Consider the following 19,483-nt stretch of genomic DNA (forward strand, 5'->3'; position numbering starts at 1 on the left):
TTGGTTTAGCCAAGACCACCTGGAGATATGTAAAGTTGGCATCTATTTTCATGTATTATTTTATTTTATAATGGATATTTTTTAACTTCTGATTTTATTTGGTGCTGGCCTTTAAAGCCCTAAACAGCCTCGGCCCAGTATACCTGAAGGAGCGTCTCCACCCCCATTCAGCCCAGACACTGAGGTTCTCCTCCAAGGGTCTTCTGCTGGTTCCCTCACTGTGAGAAGCGAAGTTACAGAGAACCAGGTGGAGGGCCTTCTCAGTAGTGTCACCCTCCTTGTGAAATGCCCCTTCATCAGATGTCAAGGAAAGAAACGACTATCTGACTTTTAGAAGACATCTGAAGGCAGCCCTTCAGGGAAGTTTTTTAGGTTTGGTGTTTTTATTATTTTTTTAGATATGTTGTAAGCTGCCCAGAGTGGCGGGTATAAATAATACAATTATATTATATTATATTATATTATCATATCATCATCATCATCATTGATATTTATTGGGGGGAGATTAACTTACCATTAACTTTTATTGATAATTTTAATGTATATTTCATTTTATATAAACCGCTTAGAGGTTTTTCACCATTCAGTCGTACACAAAGTCTGTTTAGTTAGTTAACTAATTAACTGGGTGTAACAAAAATAAATAAATACAAAACTGTGACAATTTAATCCAGGGGACCCTGTAGGCACATCTGTGGCATTAAATACTGAGTGATGATTTAAAACAACCTTGCATAATTGCTACATACACTACTACATGTCCCCCCCCTCCATAATTGCTCAAAATGCACATACAAGAAGGCCACTTAAGTGATCCCTCAGAGTTGCAGGATGTGTGCAAACACTGCAAGCACATGAGGAGGGCCGGATGCCTGCCCCACTGCCACTCTCCTTGCAAGTCATTCCCTTCTCCTATCTCAGGAGAATAATAATTATAATTATTATAATTTATTATTTGTACTCCACCCATCTGGCTGAGTCTCCCCAGCCACTCTGGGCAGCTCCCAATCAAATATTAAAACAATACAGTATGAAATATTACTTCCCTAAACAGGGCTGCCTTCAGTCTTTTAAAAATAGGATAGCTGCTTATTTCCTTGACATCTGGAAGGGCGTTCCACAGGGCGGGTGCCACTACTGAAAAGGCCCTCTGTCTGGTTTCCTGTAACCTCACTTCTTGTAATGAGGGAACCGCCAGAAGGCCCTCGGTGCTGGACCTCAGTGTCCGGGCAGAATGATGGAGGTGGAGACGCTCCTTCAGGTATACTGGACCGAGGCCCTTTAGGGCTTTAAAGGTCAGCACCAACACTTTGAATTGTGCTCAGAAATGTACTGGGAGCCAATGGAGATCTCTCAGGACCGGTGTTATGTGGTCTCGGCGGCTACTCCCAGTCACCAGTCTAGCTGCTGCATTCTGGATTAATTGCAGTTTCCAGGTCACCTTCAAAGGTAGCCCCACGTAGAGTGCATTGCAGTAATCCAAGCGGGAGATAACCAGAGAAGAGATCTTGTAATAAGCAGCCGATTTGGCGACTCCAGAGGAGAATGTTTACCAACTTCTTGTTCTAAAGTAAGACCTGGAACTGCAAACTCTGGACACAGAATTTTGGCATGTACCCCTTGACAGCTATCTCGGGCCTCTTTTCTGTAAGTGACCTGAGATAGAAACCAAGGGAGCACGGCTAAAGAAACAGGCCAAAACACAATGTTCTTCTGGACCAGGGATGGGAAACCTATGGGCCTCCTGATGTTCCTGGACCACAACCCCCGTCATTGCTAACCATTGGCCATGCTGGCTGGGGCAGGTGGGAGTTGGGTGCCCCAGAATGCTTGGAGAGTCACATGTTTCCCACCCCTGGTATAGACAACACTGAGTCAGAGGGACCAAAAGACTGACTCAGCATAAATCAGATTTCTTACATTCAAGTGGGGCAACTATTCCTAGCTAGGACCAAAGAGAAGGTCTTATCCCAGAGCTTCCTGAAGAGATTAAGGTTTGAACTCTAGCCTAGGAGCCAACTCCTAGGGGCCGTGGGGGCTTTGGCCCCCGCAATAAAATATTTGAGGGGGCTGGGCCCCCACAAAGTTGATGGGCATTCCCATTCAAATGGTGTGTGCCCTGTATCATGTGATCGATTGAGCAGGGCGGGGCTTAGCTGGGCCCCTGCAATATTTCATTCAAGTTGGCACGTCCGAACTCTAGTGAATCTCCATGGGAAGGGAGAGCTTCAGGCAAGAAATGGCATCAGCAGCTTAAGTGCTTCTGCCAATGTAGCGGTGACTATCCACAGGAGTCCGCACGCAGGACTGCATTACTCTGCTTTCAGGAGGAGGAGGAGGAGAGGAGGAGGAGGAGGAAGGACACAGCTCTGTGGAACAAAGCACCCCTCTCTTGCAGACAGGCCAATGTAAATAATAATAATAACAAAATATCTATGCAAATGCAATGGCCTGATGCATACATTCAATGGCACACATCTCTGTCAGTGCAATATTTCACTTGGGAATCATAAATGTTCCAGGTAAGTATAATGTTGATATTTAATGGTACAGTCATACCTCGGTTTAAGTACGCTTCGGTTTGAGTACTTTCAGTTTAAGTACTCCGCAGACCGCTTCAGTTTATGAACAGACTTCCAGAACCAATTACACCCATGCTTCAGGGTAAGTATGCTTCACGTAGGACTTCAGGAACCAATTGTGTTCATAAACCAAGGTACCACTGTATCAGAATGAAACTTCGCATTTTTCATCAATTTCAGAAGAAAGTTCGCTTCAGTTTATGAACGCTTCAGTTTAAGTACTCCACGGACCGTCTGGAACAGATTAACCCACTTCCCATTACTTTCAATGGGAAAGTTCGCTTCAGGTTAAGTACAGACTTCCGGAACCAATTGTGTACTTAAACTGAAGTACCACTGTATTCTGTTTCCAGCAAAATTCCTCAACTATCCTTGTCTATCCTGATATTTGCATAGATATTATTATTATTATTATTACTACAGTATTTACATTGTTGCTATAATATATTTAATATTTTTCACTGTTTATTGCCACAGCTTTTTGTTTTTTGTTTCGTGTTTGGTTATATTTTCCGTGATTGTCTGTTTGCTATTTCCGATTTACACCCCAGCAAGGTAAAATTGGTGGCTGAGAGCAAGCCACATGACCACAAAAACAGCAGTAGTGGAGCTGGCCCTGCACCAAGTGTAGCAGAGATGAGGACCCTGAGGCTCTCCAAAAGGCCTTCCAACTCCTGTCATCCCTGATCACTGGTCATGCAGGCTTTTGGGGCTGGGAGTCCAGCAACACCAGGAAGGCCACCGGTTGCCCATCCCACAATATCTTTCAGAAGTCGGATAGTCCTCTCCAGAAGAACAACCGAGGGTCTACTTCAATGGAAGGTGGAATGTATGAGCAATGAGAGAAAATGGTTACAAATCTGGGGAGACACCGAAAAGCTCAAGCCCCAGAAGAGCTGGGAAATAATCTCCTGGGCTGTGCATCCTACAGGAGTTCGGGTGGTGTGTGGAGTATCCAGTTTTACTTCTCCTTCAACATGGTGAAAAAGAGAAGCAGGCTGGGGTGGATGACGCTCATTAGTGCAGGTAAGCGAAGTTCTGGATAAGGCCTTGAACAAGCTTCTCTCCCCCCCCCCCACCCTCTGGCCTGTCTCCAACCAGCCTTACATTCACTCTGCTTGCACCTACCTACCTAGCTGAGCTCATGGTGCAAAGACTCAGTGTTAATCCCTTCTGCATCCCTGGCCTTCCAAATAAGGCCCAAGCCAGCAACTCTTGTTGAAACTGGAGCAAACAGCTCCTCCTCACCCAGCAGAAAAGCATAAATTGGGAGACAGAAATGTCAAACGAAGAGAGAAAATAGGTGGGAGGGGAGAAGAGGCAGGAGTTTGGCAGATAAAAGGACTTTTCTGCACAAACTAGTCCTTGCAGTTTAGTCGGAATAAAAGAGGGCTTGAGACGATCTCTGCAATCAGGGCACTGCCTGCCAGCCAAACTCAATTAGACTCTTTTCAAGTGTAGTAATTTCATGCAGGGTCTATCATGCCTGTAACAACCTTTTTCTTTCTTTTATACTTGCCCTGCTGAAGTATGCTTGCCTTCCCAAACCTGATGCCCTCCAGAAGTTGTGGACTACAACTCCCATCAGCCACAACCAGCACCGATTGGGTCCATAGTCCAACATAACCTGAATGGCATCGAGTTGGGGAGGGCTGTGGGAGGCAATGTGTATCCATGATGGGTGCAAAAACCAAGCCAGGGTTCCATCACAGCTGGTCCTGACATGCAGCAGGAAACAAGGGGAGGAACCAAGCAAGGCCATTCAAAGCACCAGCCTGAGCTGAGTGGGTGGTCCTCCTTGAGGCTCCCCTTCAGGTAGCCAAGTGTCCTGGGCCAACCATGCTCAGGAGGGAGCCTGTGGGCAAGGAGCAATGGGGGAGAGCCACAAGAAACAGCCAAAAGGGGCAGGGTGTGCATGGAAGAGAACTCTGGCCTTAGATGGGCAAGGAGATGAAGGCTCCATCCTTGGGAAGGCAGGGAAGGGGTGAAACCTCCTGCATCAATGGGGCAAAGCCAGAGAAAGAGAGTCAAAACATGCTCACTGCTCCTGGCAGGACAGCAGGAGGAAGCATATTATGGCCACATCTTACGCGGGGGCACAGTCCCAAGTGTTCTGCATGTATATGAAAATTGTGTATACCCAAGCTCTTGGAACAGGCTCCTTCTGGCTCCCAGAAGATTTGCTCCAGTGCCATTCTCCTCTGGGACCATACTACACAAGCTAGACCATTGCCAGCTGTCTGATAAGGACATCATATCTTGTGCCAACCAGTTCGCTGTGGTTTCTAGAAGCTTTCCTGTTCTTAGAAACCAAACAGCATCCAGACCAACATGCGTCAAAACTCACCCTGGCAGCAGAAGAGCAGGCACACATTTGTGGCGGGAGCAGTCTTATCTCAAAAGGTCAGGCTTGGCTTCCTCCTTGGCCATTTCTTTATTTTCTGCAGCCACACATCCTGGAACAGAGGCAGAACAAACAGCCTTATCTCCGCCCTAAGCAGGCTGTTCCAAGCAGGCCTTGGGGTATATTTAGAAGGCGCATCAGCCAGCCTGTAACTTCAACCTTCAAAGGGGCTGTGCTTAAGAGAACAATAGGACATTATAAAAAAGAAGTCCCTGCTTCGTCAGAGAGAGAACTGAGTGCTCCCCAAGGGGCTTAGATAAGCAAGGGGGAATGCCGCTGCAATGGCACCCTGCCTCCCCTACCTTCCTGTCCCTATGAGCTGTCCTCCCATGATGCATCACTCTGGAAACAGCAGGTAATGCCCCAGGAAGCCCCAGGGGCCCGCCAGGATGCCCATGAGGATGGGAGGGAGGAGGAATCCAACCACGTCTGCATTTAAACTAGGAACCACCTAATTTGCACTTCTGAATTGAGATGAGAACCAAAATGCAACTATCCTTGGAAATTCAAACGTCTACTAATATTGCAATGCAAGTGTTAGGGGAGATGCGCATGAAAACACACATATCACTAAAAATAGCATACAAAAAAGCATTGTATTAGGGAAAGGCTGCTTACAAATATGTGTTTATTAGGATAAATTAGCACTAAAAGGGTGGTGAATTTTCACAATTTAAAAAAACAAGCAAACTACTGCAGCAGTGTGGAGAACTGGACTAAAGATGGAAGATGGAGAAACTGAGAGAACCAAAATGGACAAGTTTGCCCATCCATGGTCCCCGACCCATTCCTCCCCTCCTCTTTTGACTCACTTCTAGGTTTGAGGCTATAAGTGTTGCAATTTCCAGGGTGGGGGGGAGAGAGAACTGTCCCAGTGGAGAGGTGGTCAGAGGTCTGTTTGCACAGGGCATCAAACTATCAAATTGTTCTCTGTTGTGTGATCCCAGGCAGAGTTAGGAGTTAGGCCCTCACCCGAAGGAGCTGGATAAGCACCAGGAAAGGGCAAATCTGTAGGATCAATGGCATCCATTACAAGAGGATCAATCCAGCAATCCTCTGTTACAAAACCAGAGGAGATCAGCTTCCGCAGATATGCCAATACCCAGAATCCTCAAGAATTTGGGGCAAATGCTGCTTCTCCTCATCTCTTAGTACTGAAACACAACAAGCCTGTCCCTGTCAGATTCCACACACACACACCCTGCTCTCCTTCACCTAACAGAGAACAATTTGATAATTCAGTATTTTGATTTCTGGTATTTGTTTGAGATTGCTGGCTTTGTGGATTTTTTTTTTTTTGGTACTATTTTGTGCCTTTATATTATATACTGCCTCGAGGATGAAGAGCAGAAGACAAATCCAACAGTGAAAGAAAGTGAAGTGCCCATTGCTGACTCCTGAAGAAGGAACCCAGGAATGCAGCCTTCCCCACCTGGCTGCCTGCCAGGTATTCTGGACTGCGACTCCCACCACCCCGTTTCCAACTGCATTTTCTCCCTAACCCACCTTGAAACTCTCTTTATAAAAGAAAACGTATGTTAAGGAACCTCCCGCACAACTGTACCCAACTTGAAGACAACTTAACTCCCCTCCCTAGCCAAATAACTTTCCGTACTGACAAAATCCTGCTGTGAGTAGAACGAGGGCAGGGCAGGTTCCCTCCTAACGAAAAATTCAGAGGTTCAATTTAAATGGGAGAGTCTGTGTTGCAAGATAAAAAGTGAGGCTGCCCACCTCACTTTTTGGATCTCCATCATTCTTCTGCTTCAGCTGCAGGGCGGTCCCAAAAGCACACAGAATTAAAGGAATTTGGCATGAATGCTCTGCCTGTTCTTCCTAACTTCTCCAGCAGTTTTTCTGCTGTAAATGAAAGCCAGGGGTCTCAGGACCCCACAGCATGGCTTGCAAGCCATACCATATTCAGTGTGAAATTCTGCTTCTGAAGAAAAGGCAGTGTGTGGGGGGGGAGTCCCTACCTTCTGCCATTGACTTGATTTTCCGCCTGTTTCGGCCTTCACTCCTCCTTCAGGATAAACCGATTCACACGCACCGTGTTACAATAGAAGACTGTGAACTTTTGAAGATCACCTGTGCGCAATTTGCACCAAGGAGTGGCCACAACTGGTTTGCCCACAAGGCAAGCAGGACTTGGGGCACCCTCCCTTCCAAATGTTGCTCTTCTTGCTGGGTGACCACGGTCAGAGGCTCTTGCCACATGACAGCTGTTCTGAGGGGCAGCTGGGAAGCTGGCAACTGCATCCTCAGTGGCCATTCCCTGTGGAAAAACCCACCCAGGGAATGCTTCAGGCACCCTTTTAGGAGAGGGGGAGAGAGATAAAGCCAAGGATTGGGAGTCCTTTCTCAGCCAGAGAGCCGCACTCCCTTCTGGGCAACATTCTGAGGGACACATGCCAAAGGCAGGTGGAGGCAGACACGGAAGTGGGTGGAGCAATTATTGTTAATTCTACCCTTGTGTAGTAGTTAGTTTCTACACACACCTACACACACAGAGAGAGAGAGAGAGAGAGAGAGAGAGAGAGAGAGAGAGAGAGAGAGAGAGAGAGAGAGAGAGAGAGAGAGAGAGCGCTCTTTCTCACCTCCTTCCAGGCCAAGCAAGAGGCATCGTCAGAGTTCAACGACAAATTCCAGCCAGGCAAAGATTAGGTGGGAGGCAGTGAAGTAGGACTGGGGAAGTGTGTAGAATTCTGGGTGGAATTCTGACAGAGAGGCCTGGAAGGTGGCATTTGAACCTGATGATCCCATACCCTTCAACTGGCCCATTTTAAACGAAACAACCCAGAAATTACAGAAACCACCCTGGCTTCCGATTGGCTCCTGGAATGTCCTGTTTTGACTCTCACAAGAACACAGCCCTCATATGACTTGCCCAGGAACACAACCCCAAAAGACGTGCATCTAGGTTTACCTCCCAGCCATGTGGGAGAGCATGGGATCCCCCTACCCCTGAGATTTGCAGAAAACTGAAACGGAACAGAAAAAAATGTTTAAGCAAACCTATATAAAGAAACCAGAAGCTTTCCTTTTGGGCATCTTAGATTTGGATATCCCAAATGAAAAAAAGAGACTATTCTTATTTGCTACAACGGCGGCAAGAATATTAATAGCTAGAAATCGGAAAAGTAAAACAGTACCAACGAAAAAGGAATGGCAGGATAAATTATTTGAATATCTCGAATTGGCAAAAATGACGGGTGCCATTAGGAGACAGTCTAACCAAAAGGAATGGGAAATTTACAGAGATTATTGGAAAAAACAGTGTCCCCAAATCAAAACCTGGATTTGCTTTGATTAATTTTTGCAAAACACAACATGGATTACAAGTATTGTATGCGGAAAACAGTAGAAATGAAGAAAGGATAAAAGGAGAAGTTTTAAAAAATAGACCTGCGTTGAGGAGGATGGAAGCCTATTGGAGAAGAAAAGGAATTGGGATTAAAGAATAGGGTGACATAAATCAGTATAGAAGAACTTATGGATTTATGGTCGTATGCATGTATGTATGTTTCTTTCTTTCTTCTTTCTTTTTTGTTTGATGTTGTCATTTTACTATTTTGGTTATTTTATTGTCTGTGTTGTTCATCTAGTAAGAAAACTAATAATAGAAAGAGAGAATGAACAGAAGGCCAGTGGTGGTGTAACGGTTAGCGTGTCGGACCAGGACCTGGGAGACCCGGGTCAAACCCCCACTCAGTTCCACAGGACTGTGTGGAGGAGAGGCTTCTTGCCCCCCCCATTTGCAGCCTTGCTGCAACCCGACCTCCCTGCCCCCTCCTCTCCCTTCAAAGCGCTCGCTGAAAACCTGGATCACAACCAAATATGTAACATTTTGCAGCCACAGCCTGTTCTGTGCAAGAGCTGTGGGGCCTGCCTGTGCTAGTGTGTGCATGCATGGGGGGGGGGAGAGAAAGAATAAATCGGGGTGGCTTTGGGGAGGCAGGGAGAGAGATGTGAGGAGACTACCTGAATGCAGACAAAAAACTAAAGCACTCAAGGAGGGCGCAAAGCAAAGTCTGCCCTACAAAGAACACCAAGGGCCAGGCAGAGATTCCTGGAGGGCCACATTCAGCCCAGTGCTAAACAGATATGAGGCTGCCCCTTCCTCTCGTGTCGAAGTTGCAGCTGTGTTTGTTTTTAGATCAAGTGGTTTCTCGATGTTTGGGTTATAGGTGAAGAGCTATTTTAGAAAACAACCACACAGCCTCCCCTATTCCACAGCTGGATTGACCAGCAGTCACTGCTCCCAGTCCCACTCCAAACCACGCTGCACGGGTGGTTGCCCAGCAGCTGCGAGGTGAGGAAGGCTGCATGTGCAGCTCTTGCGCTCCTTTCAAGTTGCCCTCTCTTGACAGCCTTCGGAAGGGAAGCAGCAGCAAGGAAGTGCTCAAGTGCTTCAGGCAGGATGCCCTCTTGGGAAACCAGATACTGTACAAAGGAAAAGTAGTGGCGGCGGCAGCAGTAGGGTGGGTGGGTGGGGGCAGGAAAGGGAATCCCAGCAGGAACTGCTTCCCTCACCTCGACTGAACGCCCAGAGGAAAATCCCTTCTTCGGAGTAACTGCAAATGAACAGGAGGCCTGTCATTTTGTGGTCCGCTCCTTAGCCCCTCTCTCTGCAAGCACCCCCCCCCTTTCTCACAACCACGAGAAAGGAAGAATGAAACTGCAGACGCGACAGACAGGAGGGCCCCACTGGAGCTGGGAGAAAGGAACTTATTGGCTCAATCTCCAGCTGAGAGAACTGCCCTTTTTCCCCCTGCCAGGCACAGAGACAGAAGCGGGGTTACTTGCACAGCATGTCATCATAGAATTATAGAGTTGGAAGGGACCCAAAGGGTCATCCGGTCCAACCCCCTGCAATGCAGGAATTCTAGGGTGCCAGCTCACTTCATGGAGGATAAGGCAAGCAGTAGCTACTGGCTGCCATGGCAATGTTCTCCCTCCACTGTGGAAGGAAGCTTGCTTCTGAATGCCAGTAGCTGGGATTCACAAGCTGTTGCCCTCAAGTCCTGCTTGCAGGCTTTCCCTTTGGGGTGTCTGGTTGTCCACACTGTGAGAACAGGATGCTGGACCTCATGTGGCCCCTTTGGCCTCATCCAGCAGGGTCCTTCTGCTGCACCTGATTGATTGCTGATTATATCTGATTACGCTTATTTATTTATTTGCCACAGACGACTAACGTTATAATATTCAGCCCATGATGAAGGCTCACAGCAAGGGGCAACACAATTCATTAGATACTAATAAGGGCTAATTATTTCAAGCTGATACCTTCCAGATGTTTTGGACTACAACTCCCATCAGCCCCCAGCATGGGAGTTGTAGTACAAAACATCTGGAAGGTAACAGCTGGGGGAGGGCAGCTCCATGCTGAAAGAAGCCACTTAGATCAGTAACACCACACAGTGGATACAGGACATCTCAGACGTCGGACTGGCTCCCATCCCAGACTGGTCAAGCTGTGACCTAGTCTTTACCAAACTTTTAAATAGCAGAGAGTATACTTCTGCTATTTAATTGCAGTTGCAGACAGGTTTCACTCAGACACCGAAAAAGTTCTAACTTTTAAAATATATTGGCTGCCTGCTTTTGGAGGAGCCAAGGACCTGTGTTTATTTGCAACTCAAATGAAGTTATCTCCTTCAACTGGAGTAAGATCGGAACAGCAATTCTCAGAGATACGGGAGGCAGCCTCCTAGGACTAATTCTTTGTGGTCTTGCCTCTTTGTGGCCGTGACTGAATCCTGGCACCTGGTGAGTGCTGAATGGGAGGAGGCAAAGCCAGAACAACAAACCATACAGGGGTGCAGTTGGCAGCCTCTTCTGGGCATGGGGAATTTGGGTGGATATGATCTTTTAATTAAATTTGGTTCTCACAATGCACTAGCAAATCTTGTCCAACACACTGGTGGGAAATTATTATGCTAATCCTTTAATATTTTGGCAACCTTTTGGCTTGCCAATGAATCATTATCCCAGGGCTGAGGTGAATGGACTCCTTGTTTGGGGTGACAAATTGCTCTGCTGGGAAACGAAGTGACACTTTCTGTTAGCGTCACAGAAAAACATCACAGAAATGCCGTGTCACCAAGCCCAACACGTCACTCTCGTAAAAGCATCTAGGAGTCGGAAACAAAGTGCACTGAACCATATTGCATTAGAAGGAAGCCAGATCTCAGCTGCGTGAAGAATGATCTTGCTAGCACGCTGCCTGAGAATAGCAAAATGAACAAAAGTAAAGCAGGCTCTCACCAAAAGCAGAGGCAATAACTACAAACAGAGGGTTGAAACTGCAGGGGAGAGACACAAGAACCAACTCCAGAACTGAAGTAGGAGACCAACTTCAATGTCCAATTTCTGGGAGCAAATGGGACTATTCTTCTTCAAAAGGAACACAGACCACATTTCTCATCCTTTCTAAAGGCAATGAAAGGGGAGGGTGACGGACGCTGCTCCATTTCCCACTCCATGTCAGCCACTTCAGGGCACGCTTAGTGTGGGAGCTTCTCCTGAGCCAAGTGTAGCACTGGACTTGTCAAACCAGAACTTCAAGAGACATTCCTGAGGAGCGGAACGTAACATTGTGTGGGAGGATGAGGCTGACATCATGCCTTGTGTCACACAGACAAGGCGGTTGGCACCCACTATGGTCAATGCCTGCTGTTTGGAAAAGGCAAATGTCAGCCACTCAACCCACTGGTTGCAGTGAAGAAGGGAAACTTTGCAGTGCACAAGTCAGCAAGGAAACAGACTTGGGATAAGGAAGATGGGGCAAAAAGTCCCTCTTCTTGTCCACTCCTGTCCACCTCTTCCTCCACCCACTGTGTTTGAAGATACACATCTCTCAAGGGGCCAGACTGCCAGGTGTACTTCCCTGTTGTTTTGGACTACAACTCCTAGAAGCCTCAGCCAGCATGACCCAGTGCCACAAAGCTAGGGAAGGAAACTCCTCATGACACCTATCTAATGAACAGGAAAGGCCCAACATCAAACAGCCAGGTCTCCCGCTGGGGGATCTCGTCCCTCTGCAACAAGAGGGACACTGGCCCACGTTTCATGAATCATAGCTCTCAGTGATGCAGTCAAGCTTTGTTCCAGTTCTCAGTGAGGTGGCCAACCTTAGGAATGCTCCTCCTCTCTCCCTCCCCCACCCCCCTGCACATACGGGAATAAGATGGCAGAGAGATGATGCCGATTTTCTACATGAAGTGAATGCTTTTTGTACCAAGGTACATGTTATCATGTGCCTGCCCCACCTTCAGCCTAAAGTGGTACAATCCAGGCCCAGCTTGACCAAATCAGAAAGACTAAAAGCTTCTCCCCTTCCTATGAAGCTTGGCAGTTGACTATCTTATCTTTGTCGTTTAGTCGTTTAGTCGTGTCCGACTCTTCGTGACCCCATGGACCATAGCACGCCAGGCACTCCTGTCTTGCACTGCCTCCCGTAGTTTGGTCAAACTCATGTTCGTAGCTTCGAGAACACTGTCCAACCATCTTGTCCTCTGTCGTCCCCTTCTCCTAGTGCCCTCAATCTTTCCCAACATCAGGGTCTTTTCCAAGGATTCTTCTCTTCTCATGAGGTGGCCAAAGTATTGGAGCCTCAGCTTCACGATCTGTCCTTCCAGGGAGCACTCAGGGCTGATTTCCTTAAGAATTGATAGGTTTGATCTTCTAGCAGTCCATGGGACTCTCAAGAGTCTCCTCCAGCACCATAATTCAAAAGCATCAATTCTTCGGCGATCAGCCTTCTTTATGGTCCAGCTCTCACTTCCATACATCACTACTGGGAAAACCATAGCTTTAACTATACGGACCTTTGTCGGCAAGGTGATGTCTCTGCTTTTTAAGATGCTGTCTAGGTTTGTCATTGCTTTTCTCCCAAGAAGCAGGCGTCTTTTAATTTCGTGACTGCTGTCACCATCTTATCTTACTATATAATAAAAAAGTAAGAGCGACATCATGCTGCAGTTTGCTTGGCCACAGATAGGTGGTGCTGTGAATTGCAGCATGATGACAACCTTCAAAGAGTTGCCGGGCCACGGTTGGAGGGCAGTGGCAATCAGCCAAGGTGAGCCACAGAAGACGACTTGCAACATGCCGGGGCAGTTCCTCAGAAACCCACCCAGCTCACTGACACCACCATTTTAGCCCTCTCCTACGATCAGGATGGCTGCTGAGGAGCTGCCCCTACCTGCCCCTGCTCTTCCTCCGCAGCTCACCTGGGCCGCTTCCATCTTCCTCACAGGAGAAGGTTTAAAGGGGAGGGGCTCTGCACAGCTCACCTGGGGGGGTCCCACTTTTCTCTTTCTCACAGGAAAAGGTATAAAATGAGTGGGGAGCGGGCTTCTCTGCAGCTCACCTGGACTTCCTGCCACCACATCCCTTCGCAGAAGGTCTAAGAGGAAGAAGGCTTCTATCTACCCTTTGTGCCTTTCAAGCCGTTCCCTCCCACACTCTGTTAATGCTCAGAGGCACCTGATTTGGTGGCTTTCGCACTCCCTGCCTCAGGCAGCTGCCTTGAAATCCATGGTGGTAATGGCAGCAGCATGAGATGAGACGAGGAAGGTCAATGGGCTACTGTGGAAGGGAGAGGGAGGGGGAAGGGGGAGCAAAGGTTAGGGGGGCAGGCAAGTGGGGGTAGAGGAGTTGGTGAGGGAAGGGAGCAGGGGCACAGCCCCTAGTTAGTACACAGAATTGCACATTTTAACAGTGCCATAACTGAGGTATACATCACACATGCAATACACATCATGGAGGAGGCCAAATGAGCTCAAGTATCAAACGGCAGGAACCCATTTGGGGAAACATGGTTTGACCAATGTAATGTATGAAAGAGGGCATAACTAGAGGTGCTGGGAGCATGACCCAGGTCGGTTATGGCAAACACCTATAAAAGTAGAAGAGAAAGAGGGACTGTAAACACAGCACCAGTGGATGGGAGGGGAAGTTGAGCTGAAATAACTTTTCTCCGCCTAAACATTATTTTCAATTATGGAGCTCAACCAGGAGGAAACCAGATTGGGTGGGTGGGAGGGAGGTGATGCAGGCACAGAGTTCAGCTGCCCCTGTGTCCAAGCTGTGCTTTGCAAGCCCCCCCCCCCAAAAAAAGAATCAGCAATGACCAAATTCTGACTCAGGGGTCTGCTCTCATCACGTCTAATCCAGTCCTTAGAATGTACCACACTTTGTGTGTGTAGGGGTGTGTGTGTGTGTGTGTTTGTCTCTCTCACACAGGGTGGTGAAAGCTGACAACCACAAAACAGTCTTTGTAAATGTTCAAAAACTCATAGATACTCAGGTGACCTAAATATTGTCAGCTTAAAATCACTCTTATGATCGAGCAGCAAGGAACCACCTCTCTGTTTGCAGAACTTCTAGAGTTCATCTAGGACAGGCATCCCCAAATTTCGGCCCTCCAGATGTTTTGGACTACAATTCCCATCATCCCTGACCACTGGTCCTGTTAGCTAAGGATCATGGGAGTTGTAGGGCAAAACATGTGGAGGGCCGCAGTTTGGGGATGCCTCATCTAGGACTGCCAGCATTCACAAGACGCAAATGTCAACATTCACCACACTCTGGTCATTGACCATAACCTGTATCTAAGACTGTGTGCAAACACTTAAAGCACATTTGATTTCCCCCAAACAATCCTGGGAAATGTAGTTTGCTATGGGTGCTAGGAAGCGTAGCTCTGTGAGAGGTGAACTACAGTTCCCCGGATTGTTTGTGGGAAGTAATGGGTTTTAAATGTATGGTGTGTACACTGCCCTAAGTGTGTGGATGCAGCAGTCAAAGACTCTAACCAATACACTACACTGCACCAGCTAACCAGACTCTGGACTTGAGATGTGGCCTTCTTGCCAAGACAGCTGGTTGGAATTGGAGGTTTTTAAGCAGGTGCTTGCTGGATGGCCATCTGTCAGGGATTCCTTACCTATGATTCTAGCACTGCAGAGGGTTGGACTAGATGGACTTTGGGGTCCCTCCCAACTCTGCAATTCTGATTTTGCAAATGACTGTACTATATATCTAAGGCTGCACGCACAACATACATTTAAAGTACATGATCTCTCCCAAAGAATCTTGGGAGCTGGAGTTTGATAAGGGCACTGGGAACTGCAACTGTGTGAAGGGTAAACTACAGTTCCCAAGATACATACAGTACTTTGAATGTAAGGAATAAACACAGCCCAACATGGCAAATGTTACATGTTGGATAGACCACCAGATTTTTTTGGGGTGTGTGTCCTTTGGGAGGCATATACTGTAGCAATTTGTTAGCCAGGGTCTCCGATCTGGCTTCAGGGGTCTTCCTACACACACACCCCGCTGCACCCCCCATCCCATTTAGTCTCCCATTTAGTCATCGGTCACTTTCCCTAGTGCTAAACAGTCAAATATCTCTCTTTAGCTCATTTCCCGGCACCGTATGAACAATTGCCGGCGCTTTGGCGGAGAACGCCCGAACCTCAGCTGCACAATGCAGGTTATGAGCCCAGCGGGGATTGTATGCCGTGCTTGTGATTAAGAATTGAAAATTGGAGTTGGGGGAGAACACACACAAGAATTTTGCATTAATCAACTGAGGAGAGCAAGTGTGTACATTGAGGGGGTCCCGGGGGGGGGGGGGGTCCTTTCTTCTCCCTGCTTCATAATGCCATGACTGGCTTCTCACACACCCAAACAAAGAGCAGTTCTGAGCTGAAATGGAAGCAACTACCTCCATAGGACTGAATAATCCTATTCAGGTTCCCGCCCCCATTTATTTTGCTTATCTATTTAGAATTTCACCCTGCTTCACCTTGAGGGCTGTCTTAAGTTATTACTATTTGTTTGAATCCTGATTAATTTGCTGCTGCTGTTGTTAAAAAGACCCAAAGCAGTTTACAAAGGATTAGAACGGTACAAAACAGGAGGTGCTACAACTGTATAAAACGAAGAAAAGAAAGTCCCTAACATACCCACTAAAATATAAAAATAGATTACAGATTTCACAATGAAATTGGCCATGAGGCTACTTACAGTCTTTAGGCTGAGGCATGAATGAGTTCCTATTCTGACCACCACATCACAAGGTGATTGGTCCTTCCCTAGTGTAGCTATGGAAACCGTTTTGCATTAGTTGTCTGGCTGGTGAATAAATGATAAGGACATGGTCCGCCCCAAGTATTTAAACATTTTGAAACATGATTTCTTTTTGACAGGCAAGAAATGCACCATAATCCTAAACATTTTCACTCTGCAATAATCTCCAGAGTATTCAGTGTGGCTGACTCCCAACATTGGGAAGAACTGTCTGGTGGTATGAGCTGTTTGACAGCGAAACAGCCTCCCTCAGACGGTGGACTCTCCTTCACTGGACATTTTCCAAGGTTGGTTGGCCATCTGTCAGGGCTTCTTGAGCTGTGATTCCTGCATTGCAGCGGGTTGGACTAGATGTCCTTTGGTGTGTCCACTTCCAACTCTATACCTAATTCTATGAACTAAAGCATGCCTAGGACTTCAACGTTTAAAACACTCACATCTCTTCAACTCCCCAAACGGGGCATTCAAACCCCTACTTTGGCTGGATCCTGCCCACGACATTCCAAGATGCCTGCCACCCTTAACCGGAGGTAAACCAGAAATTAAAACCAACCCGAAATACGGTCGAGGTGGTGAGGCTGCCGTCCTAATCCACGCTGATTTGGGGAACAAACCCGACGGAACCCAAGACAACAAGCACAGGATCAGGCTGTTCAAAGCTTAGCTCAGTCTCCTAGAGAACAATTCCCCAGGTTTCGCATGGCGAAGGTGCTCTGGGATCAAAACAGACTGGGCACGGCTTAATCATTACACGGCTGCGTGCAATTAAACTGAACGGCTTTTCTTATGCAAGCACGGGCAAGGTGGGTGTGACCTGGAGATAAATTAAACATGCCACCCCACCCCCACCCCCTTTCTCCGTTTCCACCGGGATTTGAAGGCTTCCCTTCGGCTGCAAAGCACAGCGGTGGCGTGGGGTGGGGGCGAACCAAGCACGCCAACACACACACACCCCGCTCGGTTTGATCCGCGATTGCCATTTCCATTTAAAGAAGGGTTTGTTTGTTTTTTGAAAATAATTAACTGCAATGCACGAAATTAGCGCGCGCGCACACACACTTACCCCTATTGAAACAGACGCACCGGGCAGCCGGATCCTAAGAGTAAGCGCACACACAGCCCGTCCCCGACGGCAAGCGCGCGCCCCCTTTCCTCGGCTCACCTGCTGCCCGCCGGCGACGCGCCTCGCAAAGGGTGCGCGGAGGAGGCGGAGGAGACGCTGGGCGCGGCGCTCTTCAGCGTGGAGAAGCCGTCCTTCTGCCCGCCCCTTCGGAGGGAGAGAGACAGGCGTCTACAGCAGCCGCGGCCCACCTGCTCTGGCGCGTCTCCTTGCGCTAGGGCTGCTATTGCTGCTGTTTCTCCGCGCGTCCCCGGGCTGTACTTTCCTCTTACGCGCTTTTTCTCGTCTGCAGGGAGTGGAACAAGGTCCCTCGCTGCCGGGGAAAGGATGACTCGGCGGCGGCCGCGGAGGCGGCAGCGTCGTCGTCTGGGTGGGTGTTTCCCCCTCCGGGGGCACTCGATCCCCGCGCGTGTTCGCTGCTCATCACTGATCGGGCTTTTTCAGATTTGCGAAAGAAGAGCGCCGAATGCCGAGCATGTGCAGAGTGCAGTGGGGCCAGCAGGGTTTGGGGGCAGAAGACGGCCAGAGCTTCGCGCAAGTAGATTGAGAGAAGAGGCCCTCAAGTGCCGGAGGAAGGGAAGAGCTCCACTCCCTTTCCCCGTAAGATTACAGGATCTGACCCCCGGGTGCTGGCTCTGTTAGCCCTTCAACTCCTTAAATGTAAGAATCGATGTGAAGTGCTCTGGAACCAGTGCAGGGTGCGCCGGGTTCTCCACCCTCCGACGCATCTAGTGGGAATAAATTCATTATCGATGCCCAGCCAACGCGAGGCATGTTTAGTGCAGACTGACAACGGCCCCATGTATTTAATGAGAATAGATCCATGCTCCCAAAGCATGTGCAGAGTGCATTTCCCTCCCCGTCGCACAACAGGGATGAGGTTCATCAAGGGGTTTCTTTCTGCAAGGGAGTCATAAAGCAGACATCATTTGGATCTGCCCAAGAGAACATCCTTGGCGGGCTGGCACGTTTAATGCATTGCTTGCGCAAACTGTGAACAAAGCACTTTGCAAAGTTTCATAAACAACCTCACCCTAACCAGGCAGGTCCCTGCCCCAAGGAGTTTACAATTTAAATTTCTACAGTGAAGAAAGACAAGACAGAGGGGGAAGAGGTTAAGCAAAACAGGGGAATGACCCACTTTCACAGAACACACGTATTTAATGAATTGTGTGTGGGATTTTAAAAAAACCTAATGACTTGGTTTAATATGAATAAAACTGTATATGGGGAAAAAACCCTACAGTTTTGATAGGGGAGGGAAGCATGATTTCTAAAGTACATGTGGGCATCACAACTAGAAACATAAAAATTATCTGAGAGAAGATTCCTCCTCTAAAATGATTTGACAAGTACTCGTATTAAAAACATCAATACATTGAGTATATACCGGTATATAAAAAGCCAACCAGCTGCCTGTATGACTGGCATTGATGAAATTGTTCTGAATAGATTAAGGTGAGAATGTTTTGGTTTTGTCCTGTGGTTGTGAGGACTCAATAATTACCAATGCGGTATAAGGTGGCAATGTTTGAGGTTTTTTTTTTCGTTCAGTCAAGGGTGAGGCAGAGGAGAGGGATATAAAATGCACAATGCACATTGGATAAACTCCAAAGAAGCTGAATGGCGAAGACCGACAGAAATAAGTACTTCTTCAAACAGTTACCCAGATGTAGCAGTAACCACCAAACTGGACAACTTTAAAAGGGGATTAGACAAATTGTGGAAGGCGAATATCAGAGGTGGTGTGCCTTTGAATACCAGCTGTTGAGGGATTGTGAGTGGGATATTTCTCTCTCTGTGGTCCATGTGTCCTGCTTGCAGGCTTCCCATAGGAATCTGGCTGACCACTATGAGAACAGGATGGTGGACAAGATGGGCCATTGGCCTGTTTCAGCAGGATGCTTCCCATGTTCTCTCCGCCCCCATTTTTCTTTTTAATAAATTTTATTGTATTAATAAACAAAATAAATGAAAGATAAAGAGCATAAAGAAATACTGTTACAGCTGGTTGAAAGCACCATAACTTTGGACATTATCACTGATCTTCTTGTTCCAAGATACTACAAAAATACCTGTTTTTCCATAAACCTGTTAGGCTAGCTTATATGTATATTTTATAATAAATTAGTTTAATCATAGTTATTATGAATTAAATTTTCTCATTCCATTCATATATAGTAGGAGATATGCTTCTTTCCATGACTTGACCCTGTGGCATCCAGCATCGCCTGAGCTCTGCGAGTGCGGCTTTCTCCCGATTGAAGTGCAGAG

The 19,483-nt window shown here is 47.5% G+C and overlaps 1 protein-coding gene across 7 annotated transcripts in view; it reads right to left on the minus strand.

Annotated features, from left to right (window-relative positions):
* Window positions 1-17,521, minus strand: part of ADGRG1 (adhesion G protein-coupled receptor G1) — a 48,392-nt gene extending 30,871 nt beyond the window's left edge. Inside the window, exons 1-3 of one of the 7 annotated variants that reach the window (XM_035118578.3) lie at window positions 16,643-16,785; window positions 16,027-16,134; window positions 4,930-5,038 (exon numbers count right to left, since the gene is read on the minus strand). The gene's annotated coding sequence lies outside the window, so the exon portion shown is untranslated. Of the gene's footprint in view, window positions 1-4,929; window positions 5,039-16,026; window positions 16,135-16,642; window positions 16,880-17,152 lie in introns of those variants that run through there. The other 6 variants (XM_060275893.2, XM_035118575.3, XM_035118576.3 and 3 more) reach the window with 6 other exon arrangements.
* Window positions 17,522-19,483: the final 1,962 nt, after the last annotated feature.

Source organism: Zootoca vivipara, chromosome 6 (assembly GCF_965207765.1).
Source record: "Zootoca vivipara chromosome 6, rZooViv2.hap1.1, whole genome shotgun sequence".
Lineage (NCBI taxonomy): Eukaryota > Metazoa > Chordata > Lepidosauria > Squamata > Lacertidae > Zootoca > Zootoca vivipara.